The sequence below is a fragment of the Dermacentor silvarum genome, chromosome 3 (assembly GCF_013339745.2).
Source record: "Dermacentor silvarum isolate Dsil-2018 chromosome 3, BIME_Dsil_1.4, whole genome shotgun sequence".
In the NCBI taxonomy this organism is placed as follows: domain Eukaryota; kingdom Metazoa; phylum Arthropoda; class Arachnida; order Ixodida; family Ixodidae; genus Dermacentor; species Dermacentor silvarum.
The window spans coordinates 96,933,584-96,944,789 of record NC_051156.1 but is presented as its reverse complement, the minus strand read 5'-3'; the positions used below and the strand labels follow the sequence as shown (position 1 = coordinate 96,944,789).

The 11,206-nt window shown below is 44.6% G+C and overlaps 1 long non-coding RNA gene across 1 annotated transcript; it reads right to left on the bottom strand.

Annotated features, from left to right (window-relative positions):
* Positions 1-7,901: 7,901 nt before the first annotated feature.
* Positions 7,902-10,778, bottom strand: LOC125943895 (uncharacterized). Its single transcript, XR_007465969.1, has 3 exons — positions 10,711-10,778; positions 8,818-8,890; positions 7,902-8,203 (listed from the first exon to the last, which is right to left on the bottom strand). It is a non-coding gene; the product is annotated as an uncharacterized LOC125943895 (long non-coding RNA).
* Positions 10,779-11,206: the final 428 nt, after the last annotated feature.

Here is an 11,206-nt window from a genome sequence, read left to right as displayed (position 1 = left end):
ATAGTGTAATTCGAGATAACTGGGAGAGGTCTTCGTCCTCCAGTGGAAAACAACCTGGAGGCCGATGATGATGAAAAAAGTATACCTGTCGGCTCAGATGTCTTCCAAGTCTTTTCAGCAATGCGTAGATCCAGAGTGGTCAGTCGATTCCCATGTAATTGCTTCACACTGAGTGTAACTGAATGGGTTTAGAAAAACAACTTTCTGTTATTAGTTCACGAGATTGACCATGAAATAAAGGAAACTTAAAAGCTACGCATAGAATTAAGCATTTACCACTTTTTTATAAATATATAAACGCAGGAATAGTTACAATAACAATAAATTGTATCACGAAATAAAAATAATGTCATGCAACGTACGGTAGCCGAAGCACGTTAGGTAAAATTTATTTCAGAACCACTGCCGACATCTGACACAATTCCTTGGGCAGGAGTGGGTCATACAAGACAACATAAATTTTAGCAGTAATAAGAATACCTGCGTGAAAGAAAGAAACCAATTCAAGCACGAGACAAACAATTTGCGTATGCTCTGAGTACTCACACAATTAGGATAAATTTATTAACAAATGGCGTGCGCAACAGCACGACAGCTTCTAGAGCGAACGAGCAGAACTGAAAACGAAGGATAAGTGCACAATCGGGGCATATACAACCGACGAACAGAGACAGAGCGAGATACATTTCGATGAGAGTTGTGGAGGGATGGTGGTGGTTTCCTTTGTTCGGTATTAGTTCTCGGCGATAAAATCACAAGCGCTGCAAGCTACCTGCGCCATTACGTACCAACTGGCCTTCAATCTAAAAAACAAGTAAGAGTGCGAATACACAAGGGAAATTTAATACGGCTGTCACAGCGCACACATTTGATCGCGAACGATCGCGATTGACGTGCTTGCTCAATCTGCGGAAGGGAGCCAATTTTGATCCAGATCGGGTTCGATCGCAATCGAAAGTGGCCGTCTGACACCGGTATAAAACTAAGCCTGCGCCCAACTTTAGTTACAGAATCAACTAACTAGTCAAAGCAAAGTATAATTTCCCTGCCTGCGCCCAATACTGGCGCTTCGCAGAACCTAATGCTCTACGACTGTACGGGCTGTCGCAGATTGCTTGAGCGCAAGTGAACAATGAAAAATGTGATTTTTTTTTCTTTTTCACATTCAGTAGTAGTAGTAGTAGTAGTAGTAGTAGTAGTAGTAGTAGTAGTAGTAGTAGTAGTAGTAGTAGTAGTAGTAGTAGTTTTATTGTTCCAGACATGTAATACATCACTTGGCTGAGGAGATGGGAAAAACATCCGCTGTATCGCGGCTTGACAAAGCTCCCGTCCCCCATAGGAGAAGAGGTCGCCATTGCACTAGCAATGACATCTTCTCCCAAATATAAAATTATAATAAGTGATTCCAAGACCGCCATATTAAATTACGCTAAAGGACGCATCTCGCCAAAGGCGCGAAAAATCCTCCAGGCTGGTTTCCACGGATACCGAGCTAGGGGAATACAAATCATCGGGGCACCAGCCCACTCTGGCCTGCCAGGCAACGTGAATGCGCATGACGCGGCTCGAGGTTTCGCAGACCGAGACGACGTCACCAACACCAACACGGACGCATTCGCAATCCGCCGGTGGGGCAGAGATAGGCTGGTTTCCTTTAGGGAAATTATTGATCATTACAGACAAGCCAGGGCTAGATATCCGGCAGCACATTGTTCATTAAACAAGTGGCAATCAGTGGCTTGGCGGCTAATACAAACCAACACTTTCCCCAACCCCACTGCCTTCAGTCACTATCACCCTGATGTATACACAGACATATGTAAGCATTGTAACAACCGAGCAGATCTTCAACACATAATCTGGGCATGCCCAAAGAAACAATACAACAATAACTGTTCAAAACCACAACAACCCAGTTTAATAATAAGAAATGAACAGCAATGGGAGACCGTGCTGCTCAGCTCGGACCCGGATGTTCAAGCAAGAGTAGTCCAAATGGCTAAGGACGCCGCCGCGGCTCAGGGGCTGCCGGCCGCCGTCTAAAGGGGGCACGGGGGAGGCTTCTAGTCATTACCCCCTCCTCTAACCACATTTTGGACAAAATAAAGTAATTTCTCTCTCCCATCCCCCGTAAGTACAACCGGAGCCGCCGTGATCGTGGGCTCCGTCGGGTGTACACATAATTCACTCACACCCAAAACACCTTGCGCCGTTGTTTAAAGAAATTACGCGAAAAATACTGCCCAGATGAAGCACCCCAATAACGCGACATTGCACGTGGCTACGTACGTACCTTTTAAATTAGCAGTCATTGGGTATTGCAAATATCTCTCGGTGTGAAGGCGATGCGCTGTCACGATGTATACTCAATGCACGCCATTTCCTCTATCTAGTGGAGAACGATGTTGAGGATGGCTTCCGCCAAAAAAAAAAAAAGCGTGCACTTCATCACTGTTCAGGCAAACTGGAAGCGGATATCTCCTGTGCCACGAATCACGGCCGTCGTAGGCATAGTAAACACACGGTCACAAATAAACATCGATGTTGTAGACCACTACAGCCTTTCTTTCTCACGCATGTCGCGTCGACTTCAGTCCGGAAGCTCGCATTGCGTCGATGATCACAAAAGTACAACAAGGAACGAGATGCCGAAACTAACCGCAGCCAAAAACAATCTAATTACTCACAACTTCAAGACCGTCAAGAAGAACATACACACATGCACCTGTCGGCCCACCACGAAATTCAGAAGCGACAGTGGCGACACCTGTCGGTGATAGATATTGCAATTTCGGTTTAGCTTTGAAAGCATAACAACAGATCTTCCTTTACACGACGTGTGTATATTCCTTTCTAAGCTATGTATTCTAAGCTACCTGTAAGCTATTTGCTGTGCTTACGGCACATTCGCTGGAACTTTAGCCGCATAAACATTACCTGATATAACATGAAATGACATGGGTGTTTGGGGGGGGGGGGGTGTAGTACTTTGCGTGGAACTAAATTCCACGAATGAGTAATTGAATCTTTTTTGCTTGGACGTTTATTTGTATGAAAAGCGGTCGTTTGTGACTGTATCAGATGCTCAGACTCGTTCGACTCTTTTTTTTTTTAATCTACAAAGAAAAAAAGTTGTCCCAGTTTCACCTGAAAGGCGAAGCATCAATTGCGATAGCAAATTTGTAGAGAGCTATACGGAGTAATGAGAGTAGCTTTATCAGCTGTATAAACTTGGCCATGCAGCAGCACCGGCCACACGCTGAACGGTTGTCGACGCCGTCGGCGTTTTGCCCGCGTTCCCACAAAATGCGTGCGGCGTTCGTGACTGTTGCCGGAGCCTCTGATATAAATAGGCACTTGATAAGTGGTTCTTGAGGGAAAGGGAAAGGTTGGCGCTATCTTCTGCAGCCCTTGCACTTGGTGATGATGATAAGTGGTTCTTGAGGGAAAGGGAAAGGTTGGCGCTATCTTCTGCAGCCCTTGCGGGAGCACGGCTCAGCGTGCCGCAGCTAAACGTCGCCTCCCCCCCCCCCCCCCCCCGGCCTTTCGCGCGTCGGAAGAAGGCGCGTTTGCTCTAGATATATGGTGATTGTAAAGGAGGAAAGAGACGCCTACTTCTGCAGCCCTTAAGGGAGCACGACGCAGAACGCGCGTTTCACTCCCCGTGAAAGCGCGCGTCTCTCGCGCCCTTTCACGCGCACATACAGCGTTCGGCGGCGCGCGGTGACGATTTCATCTCCATTGACGTCATACGGAACCTCACGGCGACGGCAACGACGACGGAGACGACGACGGCGACGCCGACGGCAGAAATCTGCTTTGGAGTGTCCATATAATTGCTATCGCAATAAAAATCGCTGGCCCTTGCACTCCGTCAAGATGGATGATACGCGAATGTTATCACCATCACCATACAGCAGGGTATACGTACCCGTTCACAGTGCTGAACGCAGGCAGTTTTCCCTTGATTAAAGTTTCCCTACATGTACCACAAACTGCCAAATTCACAAAGGTCTTCGCCACTAGTTGCGTAATGTTCATTCCATACTTCCAATGCATTGTGTTGCTGTTCGTCGGAGCGGTTCACTCTGATGAGGGACAAGTTGTTGTCGAACCACAAACGTTTGCGTTCGTTCCCTCGAGTTTGCTCGGCCGCGTGGTTAGCTGGACCCGCCGGCCGTTGCCGCTTGCGATTCTTCAAAACTAAATTGCTTCAAAATTAAATCTGTCCGTCACGTAAAAAATGAGTGGATTATGCCCCCTTAAGCACTGGCTCGTAAGACACGTAGGTTATTTCTGAAAAGTCATCCCTAGAGACATAAAACGTATTGCTACCAGTAAGAAGTATCCAGCAGAACGCCCCTGTTCCCGCCGGAACCTGTCATCTAGAGCTATGGTGTTTCGACAGAGTTCAATTTCATTCTATAAAGTTACAATTTCCCGTACTCAGTATGCGCGCCTGTCATACCCGTCTCGCTAGGGTAGACGCGCGAGTCTCTCGCAGGTATGCATATGCCAGACATCGCGAACGTACTTGGGAGGCGGGAAAATTCCTGCACACTTTACCAATGCCTCGACACTGGTCCATGAACAAAGTTCGGGCCTGCAAATTGCCCTGCAGGTTTCTGGAATCGCATTATGGCTACAATGAATGGCTCCTATTCATGCATGCATTCATATTGTGTGCAACTTGAGAGAGTAAATATTTCAGTAAATTGCGCCACTAGTCAGTAATGTAAATACTGTACTCATTTCATATTGTACGGTGGTGCTCTGCACCATTTCACATTCTTCTACCTTTCTTTTTGCGCACTCCGTACTGGCCGATGTTCAGGTGTTTGTAAGCCAGTAGAACTTTCCTTTCTTACAACTACAAACCTAATCGTTGCCGTTTGCACAGCCGGCTTCGTAAGTTCATGCGGACGCGAAGCCATGAGTGATTTGCATCGTGCTTTCTGTAGGTGCCGTTTGAGCAAAGAATTGTGGTCGGTGAGGAAGCTCAAGTTGGCCAACGAAGTCACCTTGTTTGCGAATGGCAGGGACGCGGAAAAGCTTGGGGTCATTTCCTCGACGAAAGACTGCCGGGTGCGGTCAGGACGTCCGGACTCGGCGTATGTATCTTTTGTCCGCGCTGGCGAATATATTGAATGCTACGTCGCGCGTTTTCTACCTGTTTTGTTGTGGTTTGAAAGAAAGCTAGATGAAAGCATTGATTGGCAGCAATCGCGGCTCGTCCAACCACATGCTGTCTCCGGGCCTATTAATTTTGAAGGATTCCTGGCATCCCAAAAGAAAAGTCTGCACAAGGTGTGCCTTGCTGAAAACATGTTGAACACTTTTCTTTTGGCTAGAAATTCAGCACAAGAAAAAAAAGTGCACGCTTTTGGATTCCTTGGAATTTATTTATTTGTGCACGACGACATTTGATAACTGTGTGTCACCAAGCTTACTATGACATAGTAGTGTTTAAGTAGACGTTTTTAGCAAGATATTCTTAAAATGATGAGGGTTCGTCAAAACATGCTGTGAAATGGAGAACTCTTTGCACGAATTTTGTCAGCTTTGAAGACGCGACACGTCTCGGCGGGAAGGGATGAGATTAGGGGAGGGCTTCCTCCTGGACCTGCTACTGATTTGCAGTGCCATGGGACAGGCTTTCTCTTCGCACAACTTCATCTTTCTGAATGCGATAAAAATAAATTAAAGGACCTTTACACACTCGGCCACGTTTATTAGTCAGGACACCCTTATGGTGTGTGTAAGGGGGGTTCCGGAAAAAAGGTGCACGGAAAACAGTCCCCGGATATAATGTCCCCGGAAGCATTGTCCCCGGAACATATGTCACTGGAAAAAAATGTCCCCATTTGCAATGTCGGAATAAACGTCCCCAGAAAGGTGCCCTCAAAGTCTCCAAACTTTCAACCATGTCTATATACATTTCATGCCAGATACAATGTGCATGTCAGATACAATGTCATCTAGCTATCACACGAGCCTGAAACAACACATAGGTGGTGGCAGTTCAGCGCCTATGCAGAGGATCTGGAGGCAGCAGTTTCGAGGTCACACGAGCGCGCGCAAGGTAAGTGTAAGGATTAGCATTTTCGCTGTAATAGTACACATTGCGTTTAAAATTCCATCTTCTTCCTTCTGTGCCAAAGCCCTTGGCGAAAAATAGAAGAACTTGAGTTCATAAACCTTTACAGGGAAGATCAGGAGTTTCGAACTTTCATGGGAATGCTTGACGCCCTCGCTTTCCTATCGCTTGACGACGTACAAGATTGAATGACCGCATTGAAAGGTTTAATGTCAGAAGCTGGCCGAGAAATACTTCATGATTTTGACGCAACACACGTTTAAGGTACCTACAGACGGGTAAAGAGAGCAGACAACATGGTTAGTCCGCGGCGAACACCTCCCACTTTTCCTCCTGCGATGTGGAACCTCTACTCGACTACTTTCGATGGAGGACATTGGACGAACAATCATGTGGAGGCCTGGAACAGAAGGCTGGGAAGCATCGTGGGCCACAGCCGCCCAACAGTGTGGAAGAGCATTAACTCCTTGCGCTCGGAAGAAGTCACCGTGGCAATGAAGATGACCCAGTCTCGAGTTGGTGCACCCCCAAAGAAGAGGAACAAGTCGGCGCTCATGACCCTGCAGCAGCGTGTTCCCAACCTGTGAAGACTACACTGCCGGGACAACGAGAACTGAAAATTTCCTGAGGGCTATTGGACATACCATTCGGTTTTAACTTCGTTATTTTTAGAACCCAAGATGGTCGGAAAAATGCCAAGTGTCGAATAAAGAGTGCAGTTCTTTATCAAGTGAGTTCGCACAGAATTTGTTCTTTACTTAAATTTTCACTTGGGGACTCTTTTACCTAGAGAGCGAGTCCGGAGGAGACGTATAATCTGGGACGTATCTTCCGGGAACGTACCTTCCGGTGATATTTCTTCCGGGGACGTTTTTCTAACACCCGTGTAAGGCTGCATTTTGCATCTACAACTACACTATACTTCGCAAAACGACGTGATGATGGGATGTTTTTTGAATAAAACCGCCCTTCAAGGGTGTTACTAATCGCAATTCTCACCATCAAGGGTGTCAATTGACTTACTGTGTACGAAGACACCGAACCAATTTATTAGTGACTGTCCTAAATGCGTACAAAGACGACAGCTAGTGACTTTGCTACATCGCTCTAATTAGACAACTTTCGGAACTTACCATTTCACAACGACAACCTCACTCGCCGCTGCAGCAATAAGTAAAGAATACATTAGGCTGACCAAAAGCAACAGGCTTCTGTAGCCAAGATCATTGTTGAATAGTCAAATTTGTCCCAGGCCAACGTGCTTGTGCACGCGTTTGTGTGCAACGTTCATCACCTCCTCTTTCATTTCATGTTTATAGTTCCCCTGTGCCCATCCTCAGTACAGGGATATTCTCGAAATTGTCTTCTTTATTAGAAATAACCTCTCTGCCCTGTCCTTGTTTTTGTTTCTCTCTCTTGAAACGACATGAAAGGCGCGAAAAACTTCCTTTAGTATGGTCCGATTTCGCGGGAACTCATCAAGAATGGGAGAATAAGAAACGCTTCAGCCTGCAGGCATTGTTTCAAGAAGGGGACGCCGAAGGCAACATCCATTTTCGAAGCGCATGTACACGGCTAAAGCATCACTCGCCGACCCGCTTTTAGGGAAATAAAATTTATCTCTTCTAGTGGGAGCTTTATCTTGCTTGCTACTGTAGCGTGAAAGACGGCTTGCTTCACTAGTATTCAATTAATTATTCTGAAAAGTTGAGTACATCACGTGAGAGGTTCTCAGCGGACGTGCCCAGTGGACAACGCTTTCAGCATGAATAATTAATAAAAATCAAGGGTAAGTTCTGAGTTTGTTATATAACTTTATTAAATACAAGAGCAGCGCAACAGCAATGCCCTAACCTCAATATTCTCCACTAAGATTACATGTGGAGCGCTGGGCAGTGCCAGTACTTTTCAAGTATTCATGCGACTGTTACGAGACACCTCGAACGTGTCGCTCTCTTGCATGGGGCTACTACCCGCACAGGGTTTCTATGCATTTCGTGCCGACACGTGCCTCCTCGGCGTTGCTCTGCTCGGCACGCTCTGCAGTCTCGGGATCAGCCCTGGCCTCGGCTTCATTGGAGCTGCTGGCAGGCATGGCACAGCTCTCTGCGGAAACAATGTAGATGACGGACGGCACAAATAGCTTCAACAACTCAAAAATGCCGCGATGGATATTCTCCTAGAAAAAGAGCAATAATGACACCACGAAAAAAAAGCATCTTGAGTTCTGTATTTACAGGGACTGACCTGGATATATGTGGTTAAGTTATTTTGGGTAGACTTGGACATTTACAGTGCAGCAATCGCTGCGAAAGAAAAGTAAGTGCAGCGTAATTCCCCGAAGACTCAGAAACACTATTGTGTTAAATTGATTTAGTTACAGCACGGTATAGTTGACGGCAGATCTCCATGCTAGGTCACTGCGTTGGGCAACGAACACATGGATAGGCTGGTGATGGTGCCGATAACGAGCATGTGTTTCCATGGAAACGTAAACATAGCAGCATTAGGCACAATCAAGAAATCTTTAGAAGTGATGAATGCTGTTTCGGATGCAGTAAAAAAATACTGGTAACTTTCAAGTTGTTTACTTTTTACTGTATACGTACGCTACCAAGATTCCAAACGTACACCGAAGGGTCGTAAGGGCAGGGCTCATTTCTAAGGCATTGTGATTAGGGATTCAATGTTAGGCTCACTTAAAAAGCAAGGCAACTCACCTGCCACAATAAGACCAAAGATGGCCAAGCCCACAAGGATCACTTTCAGCTGCATGGTTATTTTTCTGTAAAGCTGGGTAGAAAAAAAGTAAGCAGTAATGTCTCACGGCTGCCCAACTTCCAAGCTCATTTTCTATTACTTCCATGTGTCAACCGCTTACAATTCTTTCCAGCATAGCGCGACTCTAAACTAACTTGGCGCGTACTTATAGGGAATAGAGGCATTTTACAGAAAATGAGAATTTTACAACACCTTATGTGAAAAAAGTCAGTTAGTTACTCTGCTATATTTGACGGAAAGTTGAGATACCTTCGTAGCAAAACATCATGACTAATGCCCATCATCTGGCATCTATCTGAGCAGTAGAATTTCCCTTCACCATATTATGTCATTTCCATATTGTTCTGAGCAGTTGATGTGTTGTCCAATCTTTCCTAGTATTTTACATTTGTGTATGTTTTACAAGCAGCTTCTTGCCATAAATACTTCATTTTAGAATAAATGCATGCCTTCTACGCGGCAGAGCAGCATTATGAAAGCATACTGACTTCTGCATGTTTCAATTGCACTTGGAACAACCATGATGAACAAGCGGCGGCGAACGAGTAAAGCTTTGAACGTCGTAGAGTATAAACAAAGCCCCCTGATGTCTTACATGTTTGGCTTACATGGTCTAAGTTGATGACATTAATAAAAAATGTTTCCTTACCAGTTAGGTGCATAAAAATGTCAAACTGTGTTTTCTTATCATAAACTTGTAGTGTAACGTATGAGCTCTGTACAATCTGAAATATGCAACCCACAACATCCCTCCAACGGTGGTACTTATATTTGCACGAAAAAATGTGTATGTCTTATCTAAATGTGTGAAACACATCGAGAGTGAGTGCAATCATAAATAAGAAAGATAAATTTTTCCGGAAACTATTTCAGGAATAGTAGGAAAAAACCGGCAGAAAACTGGAAATGGGCTTCCCCCAAGCCACTTACGGTTTCATTTGCAATTTGTATATAATCTCTCGTCATATGTGAATCATGGGTGTACATTTCATTTGCTTTACTTCACTGAAGCCGGAGATCTTGCATCGGTCTGTCTCCTTAGACCACTGGTCAAACATGGTGAAGATCAGTGCCTTGGGTCAGGCTCTTATTTTTGCTCTTCCTATTGCTTTGTTGCTCGGTTAAAAAATATTAAAATTTATGTCGGCAATAAGAACTGCTATATTGCTTCAAGAGTTGCGCATATCAAGTCATTCCCTTCAAGACATTTTTATTGGAAATAAAATTCTAGTCCCAATGTTGCCTAGGTGGTGAGATAGCTTATGCATACTTGTAGTATTTAACCTTCCAAAATTGAAAAAAAATACATCTGAGATATCGCAAAAATCAAGTCACGTGTTGGACAACTCGAAGAGGTTGACTATACTTGCTTAACGATTTAAAATGCCTGATTGACAAATTTACCGAACTTTATTAATTGACATTTTAAACGATTGTACACTTGCTTTATTTATTTTATCCCCTTTTTAAGCGTTGCTACTGAAAAATAGGTTGAACACAAAATAATTTTTTTGCACTTTGGGAACGCACAACTAGATACTAGTGTCATGCTTAAATTTGTTTGAAGTGAATATCGCCTGCGAACTCACCGCCTAAGTTGCTTACGCTGTGACATGTGTCGTAAAGTGAATAATTGAAGAGTTGTTACCTAAATTTTATTAACTGTTCGATTATGCATTTGGTTTGTCGTGCAAATTATATCTAGTCTTTAGAGTAGTCCATTTCAAAACGTAGAGTTGTGCTATACGCAACGGGTGATTCATAAGAATGACATGCATAAAAGACAGCATTTATACTTTTAGCGAACCGAATTTGGGAAGTAAATATCTCACCTAAAGGATAGCAGACGCTTAGTTGTTTCCAGAGGGTCCCCTATTCAGAAGTGCTCAGTAAATTGCAGACCGAACTCGCGTTTTATAGCTGTACGAACGCACAGGAAACACACGTGCACAGTAAAATTGCTGTGACCTCTTTCCCGTGGGAAAGAGGTCATCAGCATTTGACCTGTTACACCAACGATGGTTAGTTATGAAGTTTGGACTTGTGTTCATCATGTTTGCTTTGTAACATGGTGACACTCGGAGTACCAGGCGTTATTGATTTATGTGAACGCACTGTAATGTGTCCACTGCGCATCAGATGGCCCCTGTAAAGAAGTGCTCAGTAATTGTAGACCGGATACGCGTTTCGTAGCTTTACGAACGCACAGGAAACACACGTGCACATTAAAATTCCTGTGACCTCTTTCCCGTGGGATACAGCTCGTCAGCATTTGATTTGTAACACCAGCGAATGTTAGTTTTGAAGTTTGGACTTATATTAATCATG